The sequence below is a fragment of the Pan troglodytes genome, chromosome 8 (assembly GCF_028858775.2).
Source record: "Pan troglodytes isolate AG18354 chromosome 8, NHGRI_mPanTro3-v2.0_pri, whole genome shotgun sequence".
Lineage (NCBI taxonomy): Eukaryota > Metazoa > Chordata > Mammalia > Primates > Hominidae > Pan > Pan troglodytes.
Genome location: NC_072406.2, coordinates 140,128,992 through 140,143,815, shown reverse-complemented (window position 1 = coordinate 140,143,815; position 14,824 = coordinate 140,128,992). Strand labels below are relative to the sequence as shown.

Below are 14,824 nucleotides of genomic sequence, written 5' to 3'. Positions count from 1 at the left end.
TTTTCTTTTATTCCTTGGGTATTTCCATGAACCAAAGTGAAATAGTCAAGTTACAGAATCATTTAATTCTACTTACTAGTGGATACCCTTAGGTATAACAATATAAGACCTCAAAGAGTCTGGAGAAAATATTTAAACCTTAATGATATGTCTTTTATAAATTCTTAATTCTGAAATTCCATTGCATTAAATACTATGCGAGAGACCCACAGAGTTGCAAGCATTCTCCAGTTGAAGGAACTTTGGTCATATTGGATCACTGATACGAACTACAGTGTTATTTTCACAAATCTATTGTTAAAGACAAACAAAAAGGAAAGGAAAACATGGGAATGGGTGACTCCACTCAAGAGACCCTTCCTAATCCAGCTTAACAGGAAAAAAGACTTGACTCATTTTTTTGGATGTCAATTTTTTTTTTATTTTTTGAGACAGAGTCTTGCTCTTTCACCCAGGCTGGAGTGCAGTGGTGTGATCTTGGCTCGCTGCAACCTCCGCCTCCAGGGTTTAAGCAATTCTCATGCCTCAGCCTCTCAAGTAGCTGGGATTACAGGCACCCGCCACCATACTCAGCTAATTTTTTTATTTTTAGTAGATACAAGCTTTCACCATGTTGGCCAGGCTGGTCTTGAACTCCTGGCCCCAGGTGATCCTCCCACCTCAGCCTCCCAAAGTGCTGGGATTACAGGTGTGAGCCATCGCACCTGGCCTAGATGTCAAATATTAATATAGTTTTTTTAAGTGAAAAATTGGAATACTGCTAGTAAAGGGAACTCCTTTTGATACCACTATAGTACCAGCATATATGTTACAATCCAGTTAAATGCCTTCCTTAAAAGTTGGAAACAGTTGCCATGATTCTGTGATGATGATCATAATAAGAGTAGCAGTGATAACCACAGCTAGCTTTTATTTATTTTTATTTTTATTTTTTGAGACAGGGTCTCACTCTGTCATGGAGGCTTGAGTGCAGTGGCACAATCTTGGTTCACTGCAACCTCCACCTCCCAGACTCAAGCGATTCTCCTGCCTCAGCCTCCCAAGTAGCTGGGATTACAGGTGTGTGCCACTACCACCCGGCTAATTTTTGTATTTTTAGTAGAGACGGGGTTTCACCATGTTGGCCAGGCTGGTCTTGAACTCCTGATCTCAAATGATCCACCTGCCTTGGCCTCCCAAAGTTCTGGGATTACAGGCGTGAGCCACCACGCCCAGCCCATAGCTAGCTTTATTAAATGCTTACTTTGGGCCATCTCACTTAAATGTCACATCACATCCTAGGAATTGATGGATAGATGAGAGAAAAGAAGGCTTGCACAGGCTGATGTGTTCAGCCAGCACGTGTGACTAGGTTTCTCTGCAGTCAGCTGCCCAGTGTGGGCGGTGGCTGTGGCACCATCTCCAGCCTTAGTGGGCTTAGCCGCCCTGCCCAAGGTGGACTATCTTTTTAGTTCTAACTGACTCAAAAGCACGTCTCTGAATCCCACAAGTGAGCAATAAGTTCCCTTCCATTAATAGATATCCTGAAGCTCTGTACACGTCTCAAATGCTTAGCAGTGAAAATGCAACAGGCTAATAGATCAGTCTGGTATTCTACCTTGGCAGCTGTGATAGTCCATTTTCATGATGCTGATAAAGACATACCCAAGACTGGGCAATTTACAAAAGAAAGAGGCCTATTGGACTCACAGTTCCACATGGCTGGGGAGGCCTCACAATCATGGCTGAAGGTGAAAGGCACGTCTCACATGGCACAGACAAGAGAAGAGAATGAGGAAGAAATTAAGTGGAAACCCCTTAAAAAACCATCAGATCTCGTGAGACTTATTCACTACCACGAGAACAGTATGGGGGAAACTGCCCCCATGATTCAATTATCTCCCACCAGGTCCCTCCCACAACACATGGGAATTAGGGGAGTACAATTCAAGATGAGATTTGGGTGGGGACACAGAGCCAAACCATATCAGTGGCCCCGTGGGCAGGTCCCAAACAAAGGCAGCAGACAAGGCAGCACAGATAGGAGACCCAGGCTTCAAAAACCGTTTCCTCGTGTCAAGAGAAAGATTTCTGGAATCAGAAGTACCCTTAATCTAGGAACTCAGGATCTTCCTGAAGCAGAGCTTTACTTTCCCACTGAAATGGAGGCAGGGCCAGGCGCAGTGGCTCATGCTTGTAATCCGAGCGCTGTGGGAGGCTGAGGCGGGCAGATCACCTGAGGTCGGGAGTTCGAGACCAGCCTGACCAACATGCAGAAACCCCGTCTCTACTAAAAATACAAAATTAGCCAGACATGGTGGTGCTTGTCTGTAATCCCAGCTACTCGGGAGGCTGAGGCAGGAGAATCGCTTGAACCCGGGAGGCAGAGGTTGCAGTGAGCCGAGATCACGCCATCACACTTCAGCCTGGGTAACAAGAGGAAAACTCTGTCTCAAAAAAAAAAAAAAAAGAAAGAAAGAAAGAAAGAAATGGAGGCAAAGGAAGGGTGGGGCCAGGAAAAGGGAGGTGCCCCCTGAAGCGGCTCTGGCCGCCAACTGCCCATGGTGGATGCAGGGAGGACAGGAAGTCAGCTCCTGCACACACGTTCAGTGACCTTTGGGTGGGGCACCTACTTCTGAATCTCTTGCCGGTTTTGAGACAATGCCGGGAGGTGGAGGAGCCCCGGAAGCACCTGTCACAGGATCACTCAGCTGCGGGAGCTGCTGACTCACTGATGGGGAGCAGGTCAACTTGCTGGGAGGAATAGGAAATTTTGGAAGCCGCAGAAGGCAAAGTGGGGTGCGGAGGGGCCAGTACTGAGTGGAGAGACAAGGGGTGCAAAGGTCACACACTTGTAACAAATCATAATCTGAGCCCTGTATTTCAAAAGGAGCTATATCTGTGGGGTCTGACACTCAAATATTTCATTCTAGCATGGTAGGCACATTTGCATTCGATAAAGCACGCAGCTGCATTGCTTTTGAAGAAAGCCACATTTAATAAGCATTCGAACCAGTATCGACCAGCCAACACCCCTTGTATAGGATTCTGAGGCTATAAGGGATTGTAGATTTCATATAGTTAATCCTCCATCCCATAATATGATTCCAGTAACGATCCTTCTCTTTGATCCCACCGCTGACATTTACCCAAGAAGAGTTCCCCATTCAGAATCAACAACGTCTTATAATGATGCAATGGAGAACATGGACAACAAAATTAACTTAGTAGGTGGCAAATGAAGGCATCCCTCTTCTCTAGCTTAATCAATCATTACTTTTATTTAACATTCCTTATCAAGAAAGAAAGAAACAATCCACACAGTCAAAATGCATTTGATCACACCAAGAACGACCATAAGCATTTATGCCCAGATGGAACAGTGCCACAAAAGGGCACCCTGCCTAAAAAAGAGGGCCAGCCAGGGCACAATAATTGATCCATTGACCTGAAAATGATTTCAGAATGGAGTCAGTGCCTTTCAAACAAGGCAATACATTTAGGAAATACAGCTTCCTGGTGACCGGTATCATGGTGCCCGCTAAAAGCAAGCACACCCAGAAGTCCATGTGCCACTCACCTGCACGCTGCAGACACTGCGAAAGCTCTTAGATTTTCTTCCTTCGATTTGTTTAGGAAACTTAACAGCATTAAATTGATTAAGTAGACTGCAAAAGGGCTCTGTTGTTTAAAGTTTTCTTTTTCTAAGGACATCAAGGTCATGGAATTTTGCCATTGCCTGGACCCAAAAGGCATAAAATTATGCGACACCCCTGACACTGCTTTTACTGAGCATGCAATCTGGAGAAGCTCCTTTTCAGCAGTTTTCTCTAGAGCAGATCAATTTAAGAAGCAGTTACCATCAATGCAATTATGTGCCCCTGCGCTCCTGAACACTGGTCGGATGTGTGCCATTGAGATAAGGCTAGGCCCTTTTAAAAGCAACGACACATCAGTGAAAGGAAAGCATGTAGAAATTGTGTCCTCAACAATACATTTCAGGAGACCAAGCAGCTGAGCCAAATTTCACACACACACACACACACACACACACACGCAAATGATGTAACAAAAAGGTGTGATATGAGCCTGTTCAAGCAAGGTAAGGCATAAAATTCAAATATAACACACTGACCATATGGCTTTCTTTCTCAAGAAAACAATGCTCTTCTAATAATTAAATCCCACATATTATTTTAAACTAGTTATCTGTACATCAAAAATAATTTTTAAAAAGTTTTGTACTTACCGAGGGAAAGTGAAGGCTATAGTCTGAAAAAGAAAGAAGAAAAAAAAAGTCAGTTTTCTGGTTAACAGGAGTTGGCTGCTAATTCTAGCCATTTCCTTCTGTACAGCACTAGTCGACTATCCCATTTTTGGTTAATTGTTCGGGGTCTTCTGGAGACCTCTTTATCTAGATGATACTTCTTTTGGCTGCAATCATCAGCTTTTAACCATGTCCTACCCCACACTTTAATACAACCTCTAATGGTCAGTTGATGGTGGGGTGTGGCCACTGACCTAGCCCCCAAGATGCTCCATCAGTCAGCTGCCTCTGCTGTGGCCTATAGGGTTCCCTCCCCTTCAAGTAGTTCCTTTAGCCCATCCTCCCCCCAAAAGAGCCTTTTACAACCTGGTCTGGGGCAGCTCACTTTCTCCAGCTTTCTAGCTTAATCATTATCTAGCCTGATCAATTCCATTAATTAATTAATTATTATGATTATTATTATTTGAGATGGAGTGAGTCTTGCTCTGTCGCCCAGGCTGGAGTGCAATGGAGTGATCTCAGGTCACTGCAAACTTCGCCTCAGAGTTCAAGCGATTCTCCTGCCTCAGCCTCCTGAGTAGCCAGGACTACAGGTATGTGCCACCATGCCCTGCTAATTTTTATATTTTTAGTACAGATGGGGTTTCACCATGTTGGCCAGGCTGGTCTCGAACTCCTGGCCTCAAGTGATCTGCTCGCCTCGGGCTCGCAAAGTGCTGGGATTACAGGCATGAGCCTCCATGCCCAGCCTCCCATTAAATTAGCTCTCATTTTATTTTTTTTTTTTAAAACAGTTTTATTGAGACATAATTTTCATACGATAAAGTTCACTTGTTTAAAGTGTGCAGTTCAATGGTTTTTAGTATATTCACCCAGCTTGAAACCATCAATGTAATCTAATATTAGAACATTTTCATCATTCAAAAAGAAACCCCACATCCACTGTTAGCTCACTAGCTCCCAAGCTCCATCCTGTCCCCAGCCCCTGGCAACACCAATCTACTTTCTGTCTTTATGGATTGGCCTATTCTGAGTATTTCATATAAATGGACTCACACTATACATGGCCTTCTGTGACTGGGTTCTTTCACTTATAATAGCATTATGTTTTTGAGATTTATCCCTATTGTAGCATGTACCAGTACTTCATTCCTTTTAATGGCTGAATAATATTCCATTGCACGGATATACCACATTTTGTTGACCCATTCTTCAGTGGATGAATTTAGCTCACTTGTTTTGTTCTGAGTGGTCAGCATGGCAGCCTCACACTGGGATTATTGATTAGGCTGCTATCTACCTGTGAATGAGACCTTGCTCAGTCATCACTGCATGTCTGCACTGGTGAAGGGTGGAAGCATGTTTTGATTGTTACTATTTTTAAATAGTGAATGCAGTACATGATGTTTTCCACTAAAATAGACTACTTGCTATCTTAGTCCTGACAAAACTAGATATTTTAAATCAAATCAAATAAAGACTCTACAGCACACAATTAAAAGTTGTTATAAATTGTTATATTTTTTAAAAAATTGTTTAAATGTATATTGTTATACATTTAAAAGCTGACCCATGAGGTGTGTTTGAAGCCCAAGAAGCAGAAAAAATACTTCTGGTTACTAAGGAATTTTAAGTCTATTTGGGCAAATCTACAGCTCAAATTATTCTTAATGGTGAAAGACTTAATACCTCTCCCCAGCACTGGGAACAAAGCAAGGATTTGTCCCACTCCTATTTAACATTATCCTGGCAATCATAGCCAATGCAATAAGTTAGGAAAAAGAATTAAAAGACATAAGCATTGAAAAGAAAAAAATAAAACTTTATTCTCAGATGACTAATAGTCTATGTAGAAAATCCCAAAGGATTCAAAAATAGCCACTAGAGGCAATATATGAGTTAAGGTCACAAGGTGCAAAGTTACTAATACAAAAAAAAAAAAAAAAAGGATTTGTATATGGAAACAACAATTATAAATAAAATTTAAAAGATAGTCTATATAATGCCAAAGCACCTACTGGGGCAGCTACATAAAACAACCGGGGAAAATCTGTTGAGTAACATATTAAAGCACAGAGGGTTTCCAGGGTGCAGTGGAACCCAGTATAACATAGAGCACGATGGCAGGGGACTGAGAGGGCATTGATTTTTGGGCAAGAAATGATTACTTGAGGATCACTGCAGATAGGGGAACTGCTTTTTTGTAGGAATAACTTATTACAAGAGTCCATCCTTTCCACTCCCCAAAATGAACCAGAAAAGATGCTAAAAAGAGTGACTCGTGATGTTTGACTGGGGCCAAGCAAGGGAAGAAGCCAGGAATGGAAGTTATACCTCCTGTATCTCAAGAGGATTGATAAAAATGATCAATCTTCCAATGCAATGCTGATTTCTTTTAATGTAAAATAAAACCCAATGCCATGCAGAAGTTTCTGGAGCAGGGCTGCAGACAGTGGCAGCAGGCTTGAGTCAAACCAGACTAAAACCACATGGGAAAAGACCAATTTTGGTAGAACCTGTTGGCACTTTGCCAATGGTTGCACGATTGACAACCCCAATCAAACACAAATCATAACTTGAAATTAAACTTGCAGCTGATTTTTAAAAAATAAGGCAAGAATACACTGAACTCTTGCCTTATTGTGCAGTGGTGCAATCATGGCTCACTGCAGCCTCAACCTCCCGGGCTCAAGCAGTCCTCTTGCCTCAGCCTCCCAAGTAGCTGGGACTACAGGTGTGCACTACCACATTCTGCTAATTTTTGTACTACAAATAGATCATGTATTTTATTGGTTTGTGGCTCACACATGATAGTAGGAAATCACAACTATCAGTTTCTTAAAGAATTAGAGCAAAAACCAATCATAATGTTCTCTAAAGTAAACCTTTACCAAGTGAAGACTTCCATTAGGCCAACACTGTGATGCTGATGGCTACTGTAGTATTGAGCAACAAGTTTGAAACTGTGAAAGAGGCACATTTAAAAGCTGGGGGTTGGGGAGGTTGGTTTGAGCAGACAGATCCGTGAAGTGGGGTCAGTGAGAAGCTGACACAACATCCTTCCACTCATGGGAAAGCTTCCTGTTGTTCTCTTGAATGTTGTTGTCCTCTAGCAAGGGGAAGGAGAGATGAGCTTAGATTTCTCGGGCTGTGGAGTGCCTTGGGCACTGCTTATGGCATCTCTCCCACATCTAACACCTATCCTAGTAGGTAAGGCAAGACCCACTTTATTATTTTTACATTTTTATTTGTTTATTTATTTTTTGAGATGGAGTCTCACTCTGTAGCCCAGGCTGGAGTGCAGTAGCGGAATCTTGGCTCACTGCAGCCCCCGCCTCCTGGGTTCAAGTGATTCTCCTGCCTCAGCCTCCTGAGTAGCTGGGATTACAGGCACACACCACCACACCTGGCTAATTTTTGTATATTTAGTAAAGATGGAGTTTCAGCATGTTGGCCAGGCTGGTCTTCAACTCCTGACCTCAAGTGATCCACCCTCCTCGGCCTCCCAAAGGGCTGGGATTACAGGCATGAGTTACGAAGCCCGGCCGGTGAGACCCACTTTAAAGATAAGGACACTGACGCTTGGTGAGGCTCTGGACCAGCATCACAGAGTGAGGAGACAGGGCAGCGGCAATGCCGGCCCGGGGCTGCTGAGCCCACTCCTGGCTAGGCCTCCCGGAGGAAGCCATCCTACATTGCAATGTATGTTTGTCTGCTTGTTTTATTTTATTTTTTTTCTTAAACTGAGAGAGGGTCCCACTCTATAGTCCAGGCTGAAGTTCAGTGGCACAATCATATCTCACTGTAGCCTTGATGTCCTGGGCTCAAGCCGTCTTTCTGCCTCAGCCACCCCCCGAGTAGCTGGGACTACAGGTGTGTGCCACCATGTCCCACTAATTTTGTATTTTTTGTAGAGACAGGGTCTCCTGATGTTGCCCAGACTGGTCTCGAACTCCTGGGCTCAAGCGACCCAGCCACCTTGGCCTCCCAAAGTGCTGGCATTACAGGCGTGAGCCACTATACCCAGTCTTGTCTGCTTGTCTTTTATGTTTTTGTTTTGTTTTGCTTCTTTTGTGTATATCTCCTTCCTCCCAGTGAAGCTGTAATTCCTTTAGTGTAGGAATGGTGTAGGAAAGGCATTCTGCAGATGGCAATAATGATACTGGATTATTCCTTAAAATATTTTCCAGTCCTAGAGAATGCTCCATTATGTTCTCTCCTCCAGAAAGGAAAGCCCCGGGATGGCCATATATTTACTGTGGGAGAAGTGGGTCTTTGGAAGTAGCCTGGCTCACAGAGGCCTGGACCAGCCTGGCCACAGAGTTGGAGCTTTGGCTGGAGCTTTGGCTGGTGAGTCCCTGGAGCTCACAGCTGCAGCCACTCTGCTTCCAGGGAACAGAAGCAGGGAGGAAGCCCGACAAGGCCCTGGGAAAAAGGCAGGGTGACAACATCGGAACAGGGGAAATCCACCCTTAGGAAGGGGGGCAGGGGCAGGCAAGGTCAGGCCAGTGAGGGCGCCCACAGGAAGTGGCCAGGCTGCTGGGTTGGGTCCTGATTACTCACAAGATATGGAAAGACCGAGCGACGTTATTGTGCATCCTAACCTTGCAAAGAAGAAAATAAAACTACAGCATTTAGAATCAGTCCCTTGGAACCATTCCATTTAAGGGAAACATTCAAATTACTTCTGAGATGAACAGAACTGGCCAATCTTTCCAAACTCAGACAAAAGGAAAATGCCTTTTACACACAACCTTGGCCTAAAGCGCCACAAGCATTCGAGTGGGAAGAATGTAGGTTGCTGAGTGGCTTGTGTAGCAAGCGTATCTCCAAGCTAGTCTTTTAAACGAGTAGCAACCTTGAAGAATTTTTTGGAAGTGCATTTACATTTTATTTTAACACGTTTACATACATGTTTCTATGTGTATATCTAAAATGTGAACTTTTCATGATGTATTAAAATTTTATAAAGAAAGGATACAGAATAAAACTCCACTTCATGCAGTTAAATGCCAGAGATACTGGCCTTGAAGCAGTCTTACTGTGAATGACCAGCCCCCGGAGCCAAGTTCCTCAATCCTGGCTGCCTTCTCTTGGACTCCAGTTTTTCCCAAAAGACACTGAGTTGTCCTGATCAATTAGAGCACTGGGGTAGCAAGAACTGTCATTCACCTTCAATCACAGTAACACTCAAGCACCATGACTATGACCATTACTTTAGATGGACTGGTCAAAGAGCAGGATCATTACTCCAAATAAAAAAATAACAGAGACCTCATCACTTTAATTAAGCGTAGTGGGGAATGGACAGAACCGCAGCCACGGCCCCTGCGGCTGTCTCTGCATTCTATCGGACAACTTCATTCTGCTTCCAGTGGGTAATTCAAATGATGGAAGAAAGCAAAACGTTTCTGAATCATCTAGGCTTCAGATTCGCACTGATGTCATACTCACAGCTTCCTTGTTTACCTTCCAGGCAACAGTAAAGCTGTTAATGTCTATATTTTCTAATGCATGAAAGACAGGACAGAAGGAGCTACTGAACTCGGGGGAGGGAGCCCTCCCTGACACGAAGGAGTTTAGTAGAATCTTGTCCTGCCTACCCCACAGCCTTAAACCACCTTGAAAAGGAGAAGAAATCTTTAAAACAATGTTGCTAAGCCTGGGGGAAGAAAAAGACCCATTTTTCTCAACCATCCTTTTTGCCAGTCTATGACAGATGAGCAGGACTTCTAAATATTTGGCAACTTTTAGAAATTATTCATGGGCAGCTGCTCAGCACAGATCCACGTGCATCCCTGCCTGCCTCTCAATCTCTCTCCTCCCCCGACCAAGGCACACACTCTCTAATTACTCCACGGTTGAGGCACCCTCTTTGGATTAGGAAACATGCAAATTAGAAAGCCAGACAAATCCTTCTTTGCAAGTACGAGTGTCTGCTGGTTTCCATACTGCCTCGTCTGTCTATGCCATTATTATCAGCATCAAATTTGGAAACATGATAATTTGATTCCAGGCTCCCTTCCGAGGTGTAGGGGTGCCCTCCAAGCCCCAGAGGGGAGAGCTATGAATTTGTTCACCTCTTGGCGCTGGCCATGGACACTTCTCAGATAGTGACAGTCACTGTCATGTTTTTTAAAAAAATCTTTGCCCTATGAGTAGCTTCTTGGCAGGGGATCTAGTGTTTGAGGACAGGGATGGGTGGTGTTAACAGCCACCAAGAGAAGACCCTTGCAGAAGAAACAGCCACTGTAAGGACAGGAACTTCATGCCAGACTCCCCGCTAAGCACCCAACAGGGATCACTGCATCCTCTCAATACTCATATGAGGAGTTTGTTATTAGACTCACTTTGCAGAGGGGGAACTGACGCTCAGAGATATAGGGTCACTTGCCACAAGGACTCCCCACACTGGGTAGTGCAGTGGGACTCCAGAGCAGCAGTCCTCGAAAACAAGGCCTGTTTTACTCCCCTCTACCTGCCTCGCTCCTCCAATTGGGCTCGGACTCTGAAATGTATTCAGGACAAGCTTGCTGGGTGCCTGACGCTAATGGTAACTGAACACGCTAAAGATGTTTTTCTTGAGCTAATTCCTGTTCAGTGAGCCCCAGAGAAAACGATTGATCTCTAATACTCAGATATGTTAAATCAGTGTTTTCAGGTTTTCTTTTTCAGCGTGCCAATTGGAAACACACCTGCCTTTCACCAGGTGACCCTAGGTCTGCGATGAGGCTAAGCATGTGTGTGAAGGGCCTGGTTGGTGATGATCTTGACACTCGGCTGTCCACGGTAACCTGTGGCCAGAGGCCAGGGCAAAGCAATATTCACTAAGGCAGAATGGATGAGTTCTGGCATTAAATAATTATTCAGAAAGATCATTTTATTATGAAATAATAATAATTATTATTCACGAATAAGGGAAATAGCATGTTTGCTGATGAGATTGGCACGGATAAGAAGAGTAGCGTGTGTTGGTAAACAGCCCTCTGGATTGCTTAATAGGTTTGGAAGCTCACAGGAAGAGCATCAAGTCGGGCAGACACCACGGTGATCCACCTTCTAGAGGCCGCTCACTCACACAACCGTGTCTCACGGGGCTCTAACACAGCACAGTCCCCCTGCTTCCCTCATGCTGCTCCCTGCCCCACAAAGCCTCAGTCTCACCCAAACCCACTAGACGCCAGGTGATCCAGTAGGTCAAGTCCTACTCTCTCCTTGACATCTTTTCTGAGCCCTCTGGGCTGCCCTGGTTGTATCCCTCCTGGTGCCTAGCTGTTCCCCGCCCGCCCCTTCCATCTTTATGTGTCTTCACATCTCTACAACAACACAGTACAGTAGGACTCTGGATTAACATTAAGGATGTTTGCTGCCATTTCAGCTGCCCTATGAGGTGGGGAGGTATGATCCACATTTTACAGATGACGAAGGCAGGTGCAGACCCTCCCCAAAGACAGAGCATCCATGGCTAATGTGGTGATTTCTGAATAGAAAACCTGCTATCTCTAGCTTGAACATCTTTAGTATACGAAAAGTTCTGTGCATGTACCAGAAACTCATAAAATACTAGTTGAATGAGTACATCAATATGCTAAACCAGCCATTTAACATTAGTGAGCATCTACTATGTGCTATTTCCGTGCCAATTGCTTAGGATTTAGAGATTAAAAAAAATACATGGACAGAACCTCAGCCTCCTTACCCTAAAAGAAGTCCAGAGGACAGGCTTATAAACAGATCATTGAAATGCAGGGGTGAGCAGTGCTAGGTCGTGGCAAGCCCAGGCGCCATGAAGGATGGAAGCAGAACACTAACCTGTGTTTGGCTAAAGTTAGGTCATCTTTCTCAAGAAGAAAATTCCCAGGAAGAACACACAAACAAAAACAGGGAAGCCAGAGAGTGTATGGAACATTCTGGAAATGGCAAGTAAGTTGGATCCTGGCTTTGACCTTGGAACAAGTCACAACAGTTTTGAGCCTAAGTTTCTTCATCTGCGAAATAGAGATAATAAAATTTCCTGCTGAGTTAGTAAAGGAGGAAAGGACCCGACGCAGAACTCAGTATAAGGCCTGGACCCAATAAATCACTGCTGTGAGCCTGGGATGTGTGGTGGGCAGATCCCGGAATGCTGCAGAGACCTTTGGCTTTGGGCTGAAGCCACAAGGGGGCTGCAGAAGTCTGCAAGCCTGGGCGTTCCCATTCTGCTCTCTGCAAAGTAGGTCACTGTGATGGCTGCAGAGAAGAATAAGGGGCAGGACCATGCTAAGTGTGGACTGTGGATTCCTGACTAATGAGGCCACACCTGTGGTCCAGATGCAGGATGAACAGGTGTTCTCAAGGGCAGTGGTGGGCGGCTGGGGAGGGGGCAGCTATTTAACAATAGAGGAAGCGGAGCTCACAAGCTTTGGAGGCATGTGAGAAGTGGGGAAAAGGGAAGGAAGCTAAGCGTGACCGTGGGCTTGGCTTGGGGGCCTGGGTGAAGCGTTGCCATCGACAGAGGTGGGGTTCAGGCGCAGAGCTATCAGAAAGTGATGCATCCTTCACAGGCATGCAGAGGATATTAGCGAGAGACTAAGAAAATATATTAGCCTGAGAAAAGGGGAGACCCATCCTGAAAACAGATCAATTTTTTTTTTCAGGAATATGGTACTCAGAGCAGAGACGTTTGTTAGATATTCCTCAGGAAGATTCTGAAAATTAGGAAAGCTGATGAATGAAAAATCTGCCAATCGACTAGCCACTTTGCTGAAACATTTGTAAATATTATTGTTTTAATGATCCTCCACCCCACAACAACTGGCTGATCTGAACCATTTAAACTAGTTCATAAATAAGAATCCCTATAAAATGCACAAAAAAGAGGCTAGCTTGAAAACAAATGAGAGATAACAGAGAAGATTCTAGGTATCTGTTATATTGTCTTGAAGAGGAAAAGCTACATGTCTCTATTTAAAATAGAGCTCATAATAAAAGGTAAGCTGTCAGGGAATTCACAAATCACTGTGCTCCTAACAGAAATGTGTCTAGGCTTGATACACATTGCTGAGGACAAGCACCTATTTTTTCCCCACCACTGAAAAAGTTCTGTGAACCAGTAATGAATCCCTCCTCCACATAAAAGAACACTGCAGTATTCATTTAGAAACAAAAACAGCATTATAGCAAAAATATGCAGTGCTCCATTCTGGAACAATATACTGCAACAAAAGTGTAATGTTTGACAGGCATTCTGTTTTGTCTACCTAGAAAGGTCAGCTCTCCTCTTCCACTGCTAAGCAGTGCATCCATCATTCTCAAGGAGATTTATTTTCTTTCTTTACAACTCAAGGAATCATCCCAAAGTGTATGTGCTCGAGCCGCTGCACCACACAGCCGGACAGTCCCAGGCCTCTGTGTGATGTGGAGACATTAAAGCCCGGTGGTAGAGGGGGCTGATGTGTGTCTGCTCATACCTGCAGAACCCCAGGCCTCCCACCTGCCACCTGCATGGCTACTGGTCTCTCCTGTAATCCATAGTCCAAGGGAGGGAGAAGCAGCAGCGTGTGCTCTCCAGCCAGATCCCTGCCCACTGGGTGACCTTGGGCAGCCCCTCCACCTCTCTGTGCTTCAATGGCCACTACACATGAGGTCACCGATGCTTGCTGATGATCCACGGCATCATGGTAATGATCCAGTGAGAGAATGTTGGGTGGACGAGCTTGGAAATAGAGGAGGGTAAAGCCCAGGTAAGGACAGAAAGGCTGCTCTTCGCACCGTGGGGTTGGCCGTGGGTGGGGCCACATGTAGCACTGCCTTGCTACCTAATAATCACATTTATGAGGACAAATGGTCCTTGGGGCACGTGCTAGACACTGTACATACAGGATCCTGTCTGATCCTCACGGCCACCCTGAAGTAACATGCGTGAAGTCACATGGTCAATAAGAGGTTGAGCCAGAAATCAAATCCAGCCAGATCTGACTCCAAATCCCATGTTCTATGCCACCGGGCAATAATGTCCTCAACATTAGGAAAACCCTGGGCCCTTGGTGCCTGGGCCTGGAATTGCTTCCTGGGAGATAAGCTGTGTGTGGAGGAGCAGTCCCCAGGCAGCAGTCAGGGGAAGTGGTCACTGCCCAGCCAACCACAGACAGGATACTGACAAGGATTCCTCCTCCCCCATGTTACCCTCATGGTCAGGCAGCATCATGGCTTCAAAGCGCACAGTTCATCTGATGTGCCCCTGCCTAGGATGCTGAAATACCATCTTCCCACCCGGCTCCAAACTCATCTAAGAGTCACGAGCAAATTGAAGAAAAGTTTCTGCTGGGCTTCTATAAACTAGGCTGGGTCTCTGAAAAGGTAAAAGCTCTGGAAGTTGAATTTAGGAAAACGGCATGAAGTTCAATGCTGCACCTGAATCTGCCAGGAGGTCTGAGGTCTGAAAGTGCTAAGGGAAAGCTCTCCTGGTGCCCATGGCCATCCCAGCAGGAACATCTGACCGGCCTGAGGGAGCCACCCACACGGCTGGCCGGGATCTGTAGCCAATGGAGAGTTAAGAGTCTCCTTCTAGAGCTGCCAAGATTCTAATAAACCTCCTTC

The 14,824-nt window shown here is 45.0% G+C and overlaps 1 protein-coding gene across 4 annotated transcripts in view; it reads right to left on the bottom strand.

Moving 5' to 3' along the window:
* Positions 1–14,824, bottom strand: part of PTPRE (protein tyrosine phosphatase receptor type E) — a 179,429-nt gene that overhangs the window by 99,534 nt on the left and 65,071 nt on the right. For all 4 annotated transcript variants that reach the window (XM_063782263.1, XM_063782267.1, XM_063782262.1 and 1 more), the window contains exon 2: positions 4,229–4,251. The gene's annotated coding sequence lies outside the window, so the exon portion shown is untranslated. The remainder of the gene's footprint in view (positions 1–4,228; positions 4,252–14,824) is intronic.